This window comes from Triticum urartu, chromosome 2A, assembly GCF_056163025.1.
Source record: "Triticum urartu cultivar PI428250 chromosome 2A, HENAU_Tu73, whole genome shotgun sequence".
Lineage (NCBI taxonomy): Eukaryota > Viridiplantae > Streptophyta > Magnoliopsida > Poales > Poaceae > Triticum > Triticum urartu.
The window spans coordinates 76,512,428-76,529,945 of NC_141874.1; positions in this window are offsets into that span (position 1 = coordinate 76,512,428).

Consider the following 17,518-nt stretch of genomic DNA (forward strand, 5'->3'; position numbering starts at 1 on the left):
ATCCACGTGGGCAGTGGCGGGACCGGGCGCGTGGTCGCTGACGGGCGGGTCCCACGGGGTGGGGCCCGTCACTTGTCCGCATGGGCAGCCCGGGTCAACGCCCGCTCACCGACAGGTGGGGCTGCATGGAGATGGGGCCCGCCTGGCCCGAGGTCATCGTCTATCTCGCGCCTGCCCGCGAGACAGAGGAGGACCGGCGCGCTCCGGCGACGAGCTCCGGCGCCACAGACCGCCTCCGGCGAGGCTACGGGCACCGGGGAGATCGGGGAGAGGCGCCGCATCCCTCCCACCTGGGCACGACGTCGAGGAGGACCGGAGCGACGAGGGCGCGGACTCCGGCGGAGATGGCTTCCGGTGGGGTTTGGCTACGGGGCTGCGGGGCACTCCGTCGAGGGGCAAGTAGGTGGGGAGGATCAGGGGCCGAGGGGAGTTCTCTGGTGAAGGAATGAGGGAGGGAGGGGGCCGGCTTTGAGCTAATTTAGGAGGGAGGCCGCGGCGGCCATGGCGGCAATGATGGCCACCGAGAGCTCCTCGGGCTCGTTTGACTGGTCAGGGAGGTCTAGTGGAGGGCGTGAAGTCGAGTGGTGAGCTCGGGAGGGGTCGGGGCTGGCTTATATAGCCGGAGGGAGGAGGAGGCGAGCTGGCGTCTCCTCAGACGCGTGTGCTCGCGCATGAGCTCAGGGAAGGCGACGGAGAGGTGTAGCAGAGCTACAACAGTGTAGAGGGACGAGCAGAGCTCGGGGACAAGAGGAGGAAGAAGCCATGGTGCGATTAATGCTCGGTCGGCTACAGGCTTCCCGTGGAAGCGCGGCGACGAGAGCTGACGGAGGGGGAGGGCTCCAGGAGGATGGCGACGACGCAGGCTAGCTGTTGGACAGGCTCCCGAGCGCGAAGGCGACGAGAGGAGGAGGGGCCGGAGCTAGAAGACGCCCTGCACGCGGCCAACGCCAGCAGAGCGCGCGCATTGCATGCCAAAGCTCGTGATCACCGCGTGCACTGGTGCACACTATAGCACACGACCGGCCAAACAATGTCTGGGGGCTTGTCCTTCCTGGGGAGGTTGCAACTGCGGTGGTAGTTTGGTTAGAAGTGATATGGTTAAATGGTAGTTAACACCTGAAGTTTACTGCAGTAAACTTGACCAAGCACTGCTGATCAACAGGAAGGGGTTTGGAAGCAAAGGAGTTGTCTGGTAGGTTTAGGGTAAGAAGGACTTTCACCCTGGTAACTTTGAGGTGATTAGGATAAAGATTTAATGTAGTTGCTTTACAACTGCCAAATCTAGTCCAGGAATGAGATTTGGATGGTGCACTCACATGGTGATGCCACTTGAGCTCAAATTTGGCAAGGCTTAATGATTTGGTCATAGTAAGATGCTGTAAAAAATTTCATACCAGTTGGACAAGCCAAAGTGGTACTTGCTTCACAAACATTTTCACTGACTAGAATCTTGCAAGAATTCTAGAGGAAAAATGGCTTGATGAACCATGCCCAAAATGGCTGAAAAAGGGAAAAATTTACTGGGTCAAATTCAACGTTTGCAATGCTATGCTTGGAATTTCTGCGAAATATATGATATTACTTGTTGTTCTGAAAACCCTAAGAAACACCTTCCCTATCAATGTGAGTTTAGTGATAATGGAATCGTATCTTCGTATGCTAAGGGTGCTTATAGTTACTATGATGTCCAACAAATTGAAGAATTTGTTGCTTTTAAGGGTTCTTATGAAATTGCTTCTTTGATTGAAATGTATGATGCAACTCTTAACAAATCTGAAAATTTTGACATACTTAAATATTGCTATGATAATTATGCTTCTAATGCCTATGTTGAACCATATATTGAGGACTACCCTGCTGTCCAATAAGAGACTAATATTTTGCAGGAGTTATGGAAGAAGAAATGATGAAACTGTGAGCTCATTGGATGAAAAAGATGAGGAGGAGAGCGAAGAACAAAAGGAGGAAGAGCGGATTAGCTACCTGTGCCCACATTCTAATGAGAGTAACTCTTCAACTCATACATTGTTTAATTTCCCTTCGTGCTTACCGAAGGTTGATTGTTATGATCCCTTTGATTCTCTTGAAATATCCCTTTTTGATGATGCTTGCTATGCTTGTGGCCAAGATGCCAATATGAATTATGCTTATGGAGATGAACTTGCTATAGTTCCTTATGTTAAACATGAAATTGTTGCTATTGCATCCACGCATGATAGTCCTATTATCTTTTTGAATTCCCCCGACTACACTATATCGGAGAAGTTTGCACTTATTAAGGATTATATTGATGGGTTGCGTCTTACTATTACACACGATGATTTTGATGAATATAATATGCATGTGCTTGCTGCTCCTACTTGCAATTATTAGGAGAGAGGAACTATATCTCCACCTCTCTATGTTTCCAATAAGATAAAATTGCATGAAACTGTTTATACTATGCATCGGCCTTCACTATGTGTGCATGAATTGTTCTTTTATGACATGCCGATGCATAGGAAGAGAGTTAGACTTCGTCATTACATGATATATGTTGCTTTGTGCTCACTACTATATTACAAATCATTGTTAATTAAAATTGGCTTTGATATACCTTGGGATCCGGGTGGATTCACTACTTGAGCACTATATGCCTAGCCTAATGGATTTAAAGAAAGCACTGCCAGGGAGACAACCCGGAAGTTTTAGAGAGTAATTTATTTCTGTTGAGTGCTTTCATATAGTTTAAAAACAACAAAAATAAAGACGGGAACCCAAAACTTTTTCGAAAAGGAAAGTGAAAGTGAGAAAGACAAGCATTGTTGAAGCGGGAGAGCTCCTTGAACTTTGTTCATGCTCACGGAAACTTTTCAATAAAAATAATTACCCCCTTGTACAATTCCATTGTATTATAAAAATAATGTGCCAAGGTTTGCCTTTAGGACGTTTACATTTGCTTGATGGTTTGTACGGTGGAGGACAGAAACTTTCGCTGTAGTGCGTGATTTTACATTTTTTACTGGAACGTCAAAAGGTTCTGATTCTTTTTGCACTGTCTTTATATACAAATTTTTTATTCTTCCAAATTTTGGCAGAATTTTTCAAGTATCATAAGTAGGGTGAATGTTCATATTATTACAGAATGTTCTGTTTTAGACAGATTCTGTTTTTGATGCATAGTTTGCTTGTTATGATGAAACTATCGATTCATATCAGTGGATTAAGCCATGAAAAAGCTATACTACAGTAGACACAATGCAAAAACAAAATATGAATTGGTTTGCAACAGTACTTAGAGTAGTGATTTGCTTTATTATACTAACGGATCTTACCAAGTTTTCTGTTGAAGTTTTGTGTGGATGAAGTGTTTGATGATCGAGAAGAAGGAAGAGAGACAAGAGCTCAAGCTTTGGGATGACCAATACACCCCAAGTAAATATTCAAGGAGACTCAAGTGTCTAAGTTTGGGGATGCCCCGGAAGGCATCCCCTCTTTCTTCAACAAGTATCGGTATGTTTTCGGATTCGTTTTGCTCATGCGATATATGCAATCTTGGAGCGTATTTTGCAATTACTTTTCATTTTTCTTTTATGCACCATGCTGGTATGAGATAGTCCTTGGTTGGTTTATAGAATGCTCTTTGCACTTCACTTATATCTTTTGAGTACGGATTTATAGAATGCTTCATGTGCTTCACTTATGTCATTTGAAGTTTGGATTGCGTGTTTCTCTTTACATAGAAAACCGCCATTTGTAGAATGCTCTTTTGCTTCACTTATATTTGTTAGAGCGTGGGCATATCTTTTGTAGAAAGAATTAAACTCTCTTGCTTCACTTATATCTATTTAGAGAGATGACAGGAATTGGTCATTCACATGGCTAGTCATAAAATCCTACATAAAAATTGTAGATCACTAAATATGATATGTTTGATTTCTTGCAATAGTTTTGCGATATAAAGATGGTGATATTAGAGTCATGCTAGTGGGTAGTTGTGGATTTGTAGAAATACTTGTGTTGAGGTTTGTGATTCCCGTAGCATGCACGTATGGTGAACTGTTATGTAACGAAGTCGGAGCATGAGGTATTTATTGATTGTCTTCCTTATGAGTGGCGGTCGGGGACGAGCGATGGTCTTTTAGTACCAATCTATCCCCCTAGGGGCATGCGTAGTAGAACTTTGCTTCGAGGGCTAATGAACTTTTGCAATAAGTATGTGAGTTCTTTATGACTAATGTTGAGTCCATGAATTAGACGCACTCTCACCCTTCCATCATTGCTAGCCTCTCTAGTATCGCGCAACTTCCGCCGGTACCATAAACCCACCGTATACCTTCCTCAAAACAGCCACCATACCTAGCTATCATGGCATTTCCATAGCCATTCTAAGATATATTTCCACGCAACTTCCATCATCATCATATACATGACTTGAGCATTCATTGTCATATTGCTTTGCATGATCGTAAGATAGCTAGCATGATGTTTTCATGGCTTGTCCCTTTTTTGATGTCATTGCTATGGTAGATCATTGCACATCCCAGTACACCGCCGGAGGCATTCATATAGAGTCATATCTTTGTTCTAGTATCGAGTTGTAATATCGAGTTGTAAGTAAATAAAAGTGTGATGATCATCATTATTAGAGCATTGCCCCACTGAGGAAAGGATGATGGAGTGATTCCCCCACAAGTCGGGATGAGACTCCGGACGAAAAAAAGAGAAAGGACAAAAAAGGGAGAAGGCCCCAAAAATATAAAAAAATGAGAGAAAAAGAGAGAAGGGGCAATGTTACTATCCTTTTACCATACTTGTGCTTCAAAGTAGCACCATGTTCTTCATATAGAGAGTCTCTTGAGTTATCACTTTCATATACTAGTGGGAATTTTCATTATAGAACTCTGCTTATATATTCTGATGATGGGCTTCCCCAAATGCCCGAGGTCTTCATGAGCAAGCAAGTTGGATGCACACCCACTTAGTTTTCAGTCTGAGCTTTCATACACTTATAGCTCTTAGTGCATCCTTTGCATGGTAATCCCTACTCACTCACATTGATATCTATTGATGGGCATCTCCATAGCCCGTTGATATGCCTAGTTTATGTGAGACTATATTCTCCTTTTTGTCTTCTCCACAACCACCATTCTATTCCACCTATAGTGCTATATCCATGGCTCACACTCATGTATTGCGTGAGGGTTGAAAATGTTGAAGCACGTTAAACAGTATGAACCAATTGCTCAGCTTGTCATCGGGGTTGTGCATGATGTGAGTATTTCGTGTGGTGAAGATGGAGCATACCCAGACTATATGATTTTGTAGGGATAACTTTCTTTGGCCTTGTAATTTTGAAAAGACATGATTGCTTTATTAGTGGGCTTGAAGTATTATTGTTTTTATGTCAAATGATAGACTATTGCTTTGAATCACTCGTGTCTTAATATTCATGCCATGATTAGATATGTGATCAAGATTATGCTAGGGAGCATTCCACATCAAAAATTATCTTTTTTTATCATTTACCTACTCGAGGACGACCAGGAATTAAGCTTGGGGATGCTGATACGTCTTCGTCGTATCTATAATTTTTGATTGTTCTAGGCCAATATTATACAACTTTCATATACTTTTGGCAACTTTTTATACTATTTTTGGGACTAACATATTGATCTAGTGCCCAGTGCTAGTTCCTGTTTGTTGCATGTTTTATGTTTCGCAGAATATCCATATCAAACGGAATCCAAACGGGATAAAAACGGACGGAGCTTATTTTTGGAATATTTGGAAAATTCTGGAAGAAAAATCCACGCGAGATGGTGCCCGAGGTGGCCATGAGGCAGGGGGCGCGCCTGCCCCCCTAGGCGCGCCCCTGACCCTCGTGGGCCACCCGTAAGGCGATTGATGCCCTTCTTCGGCCGCAAGAAAGCTAATTTTTGGTAAAAAAAATAACGGCGAACGTTTCAGGCCAATCGGAGTTACGGATCTCCATATATATACGGAACGGTGAAATGGCAGCAGAACAGAACGCAGAAACAGAGAGAGACAGATCCAATCTCGGAGGGCCTCTCGCCCCTCCCATGCCATGGAGGCCAAGGACTAGAGGGGAAACCCTTATCCCATCTAGGGAGGAGGTCAAGGAAGAAGAAGACGAAGGGGCCCCCTCTCCCCTTCTCTTCCGGTGGCGCCGGAACGCTGTCGTGGCCTTCATCATCATCACCGTGATCTACACCAACACCTCCGCCATCTTCACCAACATCTCTGTCACCTTCCCCCCTCTATCTACAGCGGTCCACTCTCCCGCAACCCTCTGTACCCTCTACTTGAACATGGTCCTTTATGCTTCATTTTATTATCCAATGATGTGTTGCCATCCTATGATGTCTGAGTAGATTTTCGTTGTCCTATCGGTGGTTGATGAATTGCTATGATTGATTTAATTTGCTTGTGGTTATGTTGTTGTCCTTTGGTTCCCATCATATGAGCGCGCGCGTGGATCACACCATAGGGTTAGTTGTATGTTGATAGGACTATGTATTGGAGGGCAAGAGTGACAGAAGCTTCAACCTAGCATAGAAATTGATGCATACGTGATTGAAGGGGGACCAATATATCTTAAGGCTATGGTTGGGTTTTACCTTAATGAACATTAGTAGTTGCGGACGCTTGCTAATAGTTGCAATCATAAGTGCATAGAATTCCAAGTCAGGGATGGCATGCTAGCAGTGGCCTCTCCTACATAATACTTGCTATCGGTCTAGTAAAGTAGTCAATTGCTTAGGGGCAATTTCGCAACTCCTACCATCACTTTTCCACACTCGCTATATTTACTTTATTGCTTCCTTACTTACAACATCCCTACTTTTTATTTGCGTGATCTTTATTATCTTGCAAACCTATCCAAGAACACCTACAAAGTACTTCTAGTTTCGTACTTGTTCTAGGTAAAGCGAACATCAAGCGTGTCTAGAGTTGTATCGGTGGTCGATAGTACTTGAGGGAATATTTGTTCTGCCTTTAGCTCCTCGTTGGGTTCGACACTCTTACTTATCGAAAAATGTTGCGATCCCCTATACTTGTGGGTTATCAAGACCTTTTTCTGGCGCCATTGCCGGGGAGCAATAGCGTGGGGTGAATATTCTCATGTGTGCTTGTTTGCTTTATCACTAAGTAATTTTTACCTGCTGTTCTTAGTTGTTTTCTATCTTTAGTTATGGGTAGGAAACACAAAATACCAAAAAATTTAGTTGTACCTACTAAACCAATGGTTGAAGAACCACTCAAAATCTATCACACTGCTGAAGCTTATTACTTGGATCATCTTCGATCCCTATGTGCTCGTGCTGAAACCCCAACTAACTTAGTTGAGGGAAAATCTTTAGATGAGCATGCTTGTTATGTGCGACACCGAACATCTCAAAAAAGGGAAAATTTTACTGGGTCAAATTCATCGTTTACAATGCTATGCTTGGAATTTATGCGAAATATATGATATTACTTGTTGTTCTGAAAACCCTAAGAAACACCTTCCCTATCAATGTGAGTTTAGTGATAATGGAATCGTATCTTCATATGCTAAGGGTGTTTATAGTTACTATGATGTTCAACAAATTGAAGAATTTGTTGCTTTTAAGGGTGCTTATGTAAATTCTTCTTTGATTGAAACGTATGATGCTACTCTTTACAAATTTGAGAACTTTGACATACTTAAATATTGCTATGATAATTATGCTTCTAATGCCTATGTTGAACCATATATTGAGGAATACCCCGCTGTCCAAGAAGAGACTGATATTTTGCAGGAGTCTATGGAAGAAGAAATTGATGAAACTGTGAGCTCATTGGATGAAAAAGATGAGGAGGAGAGCGAAGAACAAAAGGAGGAAGAGCGGATTAGCTACCTGTGCCCACCTTCTAATGAGAGTAACTCTTCAACTCATACATTGTTTAATTTCCCTTCGTGCTTACCGAAGGATGATTGCTATGATGATTGTTATGATCCCTTTGATTCTATTGAAATATCCCTTTTTGATGATGCTTGCTATGCTTGTGGCCAAGATGCCAATATGAATTATGCTTATGGAGGTGAACTTGCTATAGTTCCTTATGTTAAACATGAAATTGTTGCTATTGCATCCATGCATGATAGTCCTATTATCTTTTTGAATTCTCCCGACTACACTATATCGAAGAAGTTTGCACTTATTAAGGATTATATTGATGGGTTGCGTCTTACTATTACACATGATAATTTTGATGAATATAATATGCATGTGCTTGCTGCTCCTACTTGCAATTATTAGGAAAGAGGAACTATATCTCCACCTCTCTATGTTTCCAATACGATAAAATTGCAAGAAACTGTTTATACTATGCATTGGCCTTTACTATGTGTGCATGAATTGTTCTTTTATGACATGCCGATGCATAGGAAGAGAGTTAGACTTTGTCATTACATGATATATGTTGCTTTGTGCTCACTACTATATTACAAATCATTGTTAATTAAAATTGGCTTTGATATACCTTGGGATCCGGGTTGATTTATTACTTGAGCGCTGTATGCCTGGCTTAATGGCTTTAAAGAAAGCGCTGCCAGGGAGACAACCCGGAAGTTTTAGAGAGTCATTTATTTCTGTTGAGTGATTTCATATAGTTTAAAAACAACAAAAATAAAGAGGGGAACCCAAAACTTTTTCAAAAAGGAAAGTGAAAGTGAGAAAGACAAGCATTGTTGAAGTGGGAGAGCTCCTTGAACTTTGTTCATGCTCACGGAAACTTTGTGAATCTTGATTATAGAAACTTTTCAATAAAAATAATTACCCCCTTGTGCAATTCCATTGTATTATAAAAATAATGTGCCAAGGTTTGCCTTTAGGATGTTTACATTTGCTTGATGGTTTGTACGGTGCAGGACAGAAACTTTGGCTGTAGTGCGCAATTTTACATTTTTTTACTGGAACGTCAAACGGTTCTGATTCTTTTTGCACTGTCTTTCTATAAAAAAATTTTATTGTTCCTAATTTTGGCAGAATATTTCAAGTATGGTGAATGTTCAGATTATTACAGACTGTTATGTTTTAGACAGATTCTATTTTTGATGCATAGTTTGCTTGTTTTGATGAAACTATCGATTCATATCAGTGGATTAAGCCATGAAAAAGTTATACTACAGTAGACACAACGCAAAAACAAAATATGAATTGGTTTGCAACAGTACTTAGAGTAGTGATTTGCTTTATTATACTAATGGATCTTACCGAGTTTTCTGTTGAAGTTTTGTGTGGATGAAGTGTTCGATGATATAGAAGGTCTCGATTTGAGAAGAAGGAAGAGAGACAACATATCAAGCTTGGGGATGCCCAAGGCACCCCAAGTAAATATTCAAGGAGACTCAAGCGTCTAAACTTGGGGATACCCCGGAAGGCATCCCCTCTTTCTTCAACAAGTATGGTATGTTTTCGGATTCGTTTCGTTCATGCGATATGTGCAATATTGGAGCATCTTTTGCATTTAGCTTTCATATTTCTTGTATGCACCATGCTGGTATGAGATAGTCCTTTGTTGATTTATCGAATGCTCTTTGCACATCACTTATATCTTTTGAGTATGGCTTTATAGAATGCTTCATGTGCTTCACTTATATCATTTGAAGTTTGGATTGCGTGTTTCTCTTTACATAGAAAATCGCCATTTGTAGAATGCTCTTTTGCTTCACTTATATTTGTTAGAGAGTGGGCATATCTTTTGTAGAAAGAATTAAACTCTCTTGCTCCACTTATATCTATTTAGAGAGATGACAGGAATTGGTCATTCACATGGTTAGTCATAAAATCCTACATAAAACTTGTAGATCACTGAATATGATATGTTTGATTCCTTGCAATAGTTTTGCGATATAAAGATGGTGATATTAGAGTCATGCTAGTGGGTAGTTGTGGATTTGTAGAAATACTTGTGTTGAGGTTTGTGATTCCCGTAGCATGCACGTATGGTGAACCGTTATGTAACGAAGTCAGAGCATGAGGTATTTATTGATTGTCTTCCTTATGAGTGGCGGTCGGGGACGAGCGATGGTCTTTTCCTACCAATCTATCCCCCTAGGGGTATGCGTAGTACTACTTTGCTTAGGGGGCTAATAAACTTTTGCAATAAGTATGTGAGTTCTTTATGACTAATTTTGAGTCCATGGATTATACGGACTCTCACCCTTCCACCATTGCTAGCCTCTTTAGTACTGCGCAACTTTCGCCGGTACCATAAACCCACCATATACCTTCCTCAAAACAACCACCATACCTACCTATTATGGCATTTCCATAGCCATTCTGAGATATATTACCATGCAACTTCCATCATCATCATATACATGACTTGAGCATTCATTGTCATATTGCTTTGCATGATCGTAAGATAGCTAGCATGATATTTTCATGGCTTGTCCATTTTTTGATGTCATTTCTACGCTAGATCATTGCACATCCTGGTACACCGCCGGGGGCGTTCATATAGAGTCATACTTTGTTCTAGACATTGAGTTGTAATATTGAGTTATAAGTAAATAAAAGTGTGATGATCATCATTATTAGAGCATTGCCCCAGTGAGGAAAGGATGATGGAGACTATGATTCCCCCATATGTCGGGATGAGACTCCGGACTTTACAAAAAAAGAGGCCAAAGAAGCCCACCAAAAAATAAAAAAATATATAAAAATATAAAAAAGAGAGAAAAAGAGAGAAGGGGCAATGTTACTATCCTTTTACCACACTTGTGCTTCAAAGTAGCACCATGTTCTTCATATAGAGTCTCTTGAGTTATCACTTTCATATACTAGTGGGAATTTTCATTATAGAACTTGGCTTGTATATTCCAATGATGGGCTTCCTCAAATGCCCGAGGTCTTCATGAGCAAGCAAGTTGGATGCACACCCACTTAGTTTCAGTTGGAGCTTTCATACACTTATAGCTCTAGTGCATCCATTGCATGGCAATCCCTACTCACTCACATTGATATCTATTGATGGGCATCTCCATAGCCCGTTGATACACCTAGTTGATGTGAGACTATCTTCTCCTTTTTGTCTTCTCCATAACCACCATTCTATTCCACCCATAGTGTTATATCCATGGCTCACGCTCATGTATTGCGTGAAAGTTGAAAAGGTTTGAGAACGTCAAAAATATGAAACAATTGCTTGGCTTGTCATCGGGGTTGTGCATGATGTGAATATTTTGTGTGGTGAAGATGGAGCATAGCCAGACTATATGATTTTGTAGGGATAACTTTCTTTGGCCATGTTATTTTGAAAATACATGATTGCTTTATTAGTAGGCTTGAAGTATTATAGTTTTTATGTCAAATGATAGACTATTGCTTTGAATGACTCATATCTTAATATTCATGTCATGATTAGATATGTGATCAAGATTATGCTAGGCAGCATTCCACATCAAAAATTATCCTTTTTATCATTTACCTACTTGAGGACGAGCAGGAATTAAGCTTGGGGATGCTGATACGTCTCCGTCGTATCTATAATTTTTGATTGTTCCATGCCAATATTATACAACTTTATATACTTTTGGCAACTTTTTATACTATTTTTGGGACTAACATATTGATCCAGTGCCCAGTGCCAGCTCCTATTTGTTGCATGTTTTATGTTTCGCAGAATATCCATATCAAACGGAATCCAAACGGGATAAAAATGAACGGAGCTTATTTTTGGAATATTTGGAAAATTCCGGAAGAAAAATCCACGCGAGACGGTGCCCGAGGTGGCCACGAGGCAGGCGGCGCGCCTGCCCCCCTGGGTGCGCCCCTGACCCTCGTGGGCCACCCGTAAGGCGGTTGATGCCCTTCTTCGTCCGCAACAAAGCTGTTTTTTGGTAAAAAAAATCACGGCAAAGGTTTCGGTCTAATCGGAGTTACGGATCTCCATATATATACAAAACGGTGAAAGGGCAGCAAACGAGAACGCAGAAACAGAGAGAGACAGAGAGAGAGATCCAATCTCGGAGGGGCTCTCGCTCCTCCCATGTGATGGAGGCCAAGGACCAGAGGGGAAACCCTTCTCCCATCTAGGGAGGAGGTCAAGGAAGAAGAAGACGAAGGGCCCCTGAGGGAGTTCTGGATTAGGGGGTGTTCGGATAGCCGGACTATACCTTCAGCCGGACTCCTGGACTATGAAGATACAAGATTGAAGACCGCGTCCCGTGTCCGGGAGGGACTTTCCTTGGCGTGGAAGGCAAGCTTGGCGATACGGATATGTAGATCTCCTACCATTGTAACCGACTCTATGTAACCCTAACCCTATCCGATGTCTATATAAACCGGAGGGTTTTAGTCCGTAGGACAACGTACACATCAACAATCATACCATAGGCTAGCTTCTAGGGTTTAGCCTCCTCGATCTCGTCGTAGATCTACTCTTGTACTACCCATATCATCAATATTAATCAAGCAGGATGTAGGGTTTTACCTCCATCGAGAGGGCCCGAACCTGGGTAAAACTTCGTGTCCCTCGCCTCCTGTTACCATCCGGCCTAGACGCACAGTTCAGGACCCCCTACCCAAGATCCGCCGGTTTTGACACCAACCTTGGTGCTTTCATTGAGAGTTTCTCTGTGTCGTCGCCGTCAGGCTCGATGGCTCCTACGATCATCGATAGCGATGCAGTCCAGGGTGAGACCTTCCTCCCTGGACAGATCTTCGTCTTCGGCGGCTTTGCATTGCGGGCCAATTCGCTTGGCCGTTTGGAGCAGATCGAAAGCTACGCCCCTGGCCGTCAGGTCAGATTTGGAAGTTTAAACTACACGGCTGACATCCGCGGGGACTTGATCTTCGACGGATTCGAGCCACTGCCGAGCGCGCCGCTCCGTCACGACGAGCATGATCTAGCTCTGCCGCCGAACAGTGCCCCGGAGGCCGCACCCGCATCGGCTCCGACCCTTAATTCAGAGCCAACTGTGCCGATCGAGGATGGGCGGTTGGACGCCACCCCGGGGGCTGCGACCCCAACGGCGATTGAGCCAAACACCAGCCCCGTACTCTGCGAGACTCATGACTCCAAGGAGCAGGACTCCGAACCCTCCACGCCCCTGCCAATCGAATCCGATCGGGTGCCGATTATGGAGTTCACTGCCGCGGACATCTTTCAGCACTCGCCTTTCGGCGTTATCCTGAAGTCACTGAAGTCTCTCTCTTTATCAGGAGAGCCCTGGCCGGACTACGGTCAGCAAGGTTGGGGTACGGACGATGAAGAAATTCAAAGCCCACCCACCACCCACTTTGTAGCCACTGTCGATGACTTAACCGACATGCTCGACTTCGACTCCAAAGACATCGACGGTATGGACGCCGATGAAGGAGATGATGAAGAACCAGCTCCTACTAGGCTCTGGAAAGCCACCTCGTCATATGACATATACATGGTGGACACCCCAAAAGAGGGAGATGGTGACGGAACAGCGGAGGATGACCCCTCCAAGAAACAGCCTAAGCGCCAGCGTCAGTGGCGCCGCTCAAAATCCCGCCAAAACAAATACGGTGATTCCAGCACGGGAGATAATAATACTCTGGAAAGTGCCGAAGAAAACCCCCTCCAGCAAGACTTAGCACAGGAGGATGGAGAAACCAGCCCTCATGAGAGAGCGGCAGACAGAGAGGTCGAGGACGATAATTATATGCCTCCCTCCGAAGACGAGGCAAGCCTTGACGACGACGAATTCGTCGTGCTAGAGGATCCCGTCGACCAAGAGCATTTTCAACGCAGGCTTATGGCCACGGCAAGAAGCCTCATGAAAAAACAGCAACAGCTTAGAGCTGATCAAGATTTGCTGGTCGACAGATGGACTGAAGTCCTTGCGGCCGAAGAGCATAAACTCGAACGCCCCTACAAGAGCTACCCAAAGCGCAGGTTGCTACCCCGATTAGAGGAGGAAGCACTTGATGCGGCCGACCGGCCACCTCGTGGCCATGACAGAGAGGCCTCCCGGCCCTCCACTCAAGCCGCACCCCGAACCAAGGCATGGGAATATGCGCCGGACTTACGAGACATGTTGGAGGACAAGGGAAGGCAAACACGATCGATCTACGGATCGCGTGGGCGCCCCACGGCTCGAGACAGTAACCGTCATGCCGGCCACAAATTCGGCAGGGCCGAACACAGCTCATTGGAGCTACGTCATGATATCGCCCAGTACAGAGGCGCCGCACACCCACTATGCTTTACAAACGAAATAATGGATCATCAAATCCCCGAGGGTTTCAAACCCATAAACATCGAATCATACGATGGCACAACAGATCCTGTGGTATGGATCGAGGATTATCTCCTTCATATCCACATGGCCCGCGGCGACGATTTCCATGCCATCAAATACCTCCCACCCAAGCTTAAAGGACCAGCTCAGCATTGGCTTAATAGCTTGCCAACAGGATCAATCAGTTGTTGGGAGGACCTGGAAGCCGCATTCCTCGACAATTTCTAGGGCACTTATGTGCGACCCCCAGACGCCGATGACCTAAGTCACGTAATTCAGCAGCCAGAGGAATCGGCCAGGCAATTCTGGACACGGTTCCTAACAAAGAAAAATCAAATAGTCGACTGTCCGGACGCTGAGGCCCTAGCAGCCTTCAAGCACAATATCCGTGACGAGTGGCTGGCCCGGCACCTTGGACAGGAAAAGCCGAAATCTATGGCAGCACTCACGACACTCATGACCCGCTTTTGCGCGGGAGAAGACAGCTGGCTTGCTCGTAGCAACAATATGACCAAGAACCCTAGTAATTCAGACACCAGGGACAGTAGTGGCAGGTCGCGTCGCAACAAGCAGAAGCGCCGCATTAACGGCAACAATGCTGAGGATACGACAGTTAATGCCGGATTCAGAGGCTCTAAATCCGGTCAGCGGAAAAAGCCATTCAAAAGGAATCCTAGGGGCCCGTCCAGTTTGGACCGAATACTCGACCGCTTGTTCCAGATACATGGCACCCCCGAAAAGCCGGCCAATCACACCAACAGGGATTGTTTGGTGTTCAAGCAAGCAGGCAAGTTAAACGCCGAAAATGAAGACAAGGGGCTGCATAGCGATGACGACGAGGAGCCCCGGCCGCCGAACAGCAGTGGACAGAAGGGTTTTCCCCCACAAGTGCGGACGGTGAACATGATATACGCAACCCACGTCCCCAAAAGGGAGCGCAAGCGCGCGTTAAGGGACGTATACGCGGTAGAGCCAGTCGCCCCAAAGTTCAACCCATGGTCCTCCTGCACGATCACCTTTGATCGAAGGGACCACCCCACTAGCATCCGTCATGGCGGATTCGCCGCATTAGTCCTAGACCCAATTATTGACGGATTTCATCTCACTAGAGTCCTCATGGACGGCGGCACCAGCCTGAACCTGCTTTACCAGGACATAGTGCGGAAAATGGGCATAGATCCCTTGAGGATTAAGCCCACCAAAACGACCTTTAAAGGCGTAATACCAGGTGTAGAGGCCAACTGTACAGGCTCAGTCACACTTGTAGTGGTCTTCGGATCTCCTGATAATTTCCGAAGCGAGGAGTTAATCTTTGACATAGTCCCGTTTCGCAGTGGTTATCATGCACTGCTCGGGCGAACCGCATTCGCTAAGTTCAACGCGGTACCGCACTACGCATACCTCAAGCTCAAGATGCCAGGCCCTCTAGGAGTAATTATGGTCAATGGAAACACTGAACGCTCCCTCCGAATGGAGGAGCACACGGCGGCCCTTGTAGCGGAAGTACAAAGCAGCCTCTCCAGGCAGTTCTCCAGTCCGGCCACTAAACGACCGGACACCGTCAAGCGCGCCCGGAGTAACCTACAACAAGACCGCCTGGCACGATCCGAGCAGGCGTAGCAATGCGGCCCCAACCCCAACCCTCGCAAAAAGGCGACGCCAGTACTTCGCGTACATAACTACGCTCTAGAGATACCATGGGTACAGGGGGAGGGGCACCATCACGGCACGCCCAAAAATATGGCTTAAACTAGGGCTGCCGATTCTTTTAATTTTCTCTTACTTTCAGGACTCCATCCTTCGGAAGGCCTGTTCGGCAGTTCAATTGCCGCACAAATGATGCAAGGACCAGGGAAGCAGACAAGCCACGCCGCAGCACGGAACTCCCAGGTGGTCTATATCACGAGCAGTATACCTGTTCCGCATACTATTCCGCAGCTTGCCCCTGGAACGGACATGTTAACTAGTCCAACCTCCCACTTATCGCATTATTTGTATCGTTCTGCTTTAATCGCAGCCCTTTTTAATAAACAATGCATAGCTTTCGTCTATTTTTGCATTACCTTTTTTCCTTATATATGTTCCTTAACGACATGTTGCACCCGTACACGTTGGTACGGCCAAAATACGCCAGGGGCTTTAGTACCCCTCAATATGGTGTGAGAAGTCCGAACAATTTTACAAGTGCGGCACCCCGGACTTATACCATTATATGCATCGGCTCTGAATCATGTCTTGGGTCAATAGTTGGGTTTGCCCGGCTCCTATGTTTTGGTGCCTTACGTTCCACTATATCGGCTAAGGTAGCACTAGGAGAACCACTGCGATTGTGCCCTAGTTGAGCTGGGTCGAGCACCTCAGTGGAGAAAGCTAAAACTGACTGTGATGATGAAGCGAGAGCTGGTCGTTGTTCGAGAGGTTTTTTGAGTCCCTAAAGACTTATGCCGCTTAGGGCGAGGAGCCGGCTCTGTCCGGCCAAGGCGTGGATAGCGCCCCGAACTCGGTCTTCCGAATACCAGGGGCTTCGCCGAAATTTAAAATTATAGAGTTCTATGGCAAAGTGAGAGTGTTCACGCATTATAGTCCGATTGCCTTGTTCGTTGGGCTGAGCACCTCCCTCGAAGGACCCAAACATGGGGAAAAGAGCGCTTAGGTTTATCCCCGAACACCCCAGCACTAGCGGCACGGGGGCAGAAGCCGACGACTCGCCATCTCTCAGAATTGATAAACAGCCGCACAGAAGGTAATATTTTAAATTCCAACAGCATTGCTTAGCGCATATAAACAAGTTTTCAACGCATAGGACAAAACGAGCAAGTTTCACTCAAAACTTACATCCCTAGAACATTCATCCACCACTAGGCAGGCACCCTTCATAACATCCTTATAGTAATTATCGGGCTTGCGATGCTCTTTCCCCGGCGGTGGCCCGTCCTTCACCAGCTTCTCAGCATCCAGCTTGCCCAAGTGTACCTTAGCACGAGCAAGGGCCCTACGGGCATCTTCAATGCAGACGGAGCGCTTGATAACTTTGAGCCTTGGACAGGCCTCCACCAATCGCCGCACCAGCCCGAAATAGCTCCCAGGCAGAGCCCCTCCAGGCCATAGCCGAACAATGAGGCCCTTCATGGCCTGTTCGGCCGCCTTGTGGAGCTCGACCAGTTGCTTCAGCTGGTCGCTCAGGGGCACAGGGTGTCCGGCCTCAGCATACTGAGACCAGAACACCTTCTCTGTCAAGCTGCCCTCCTCGGCTCAATAGAATGCGCCGGC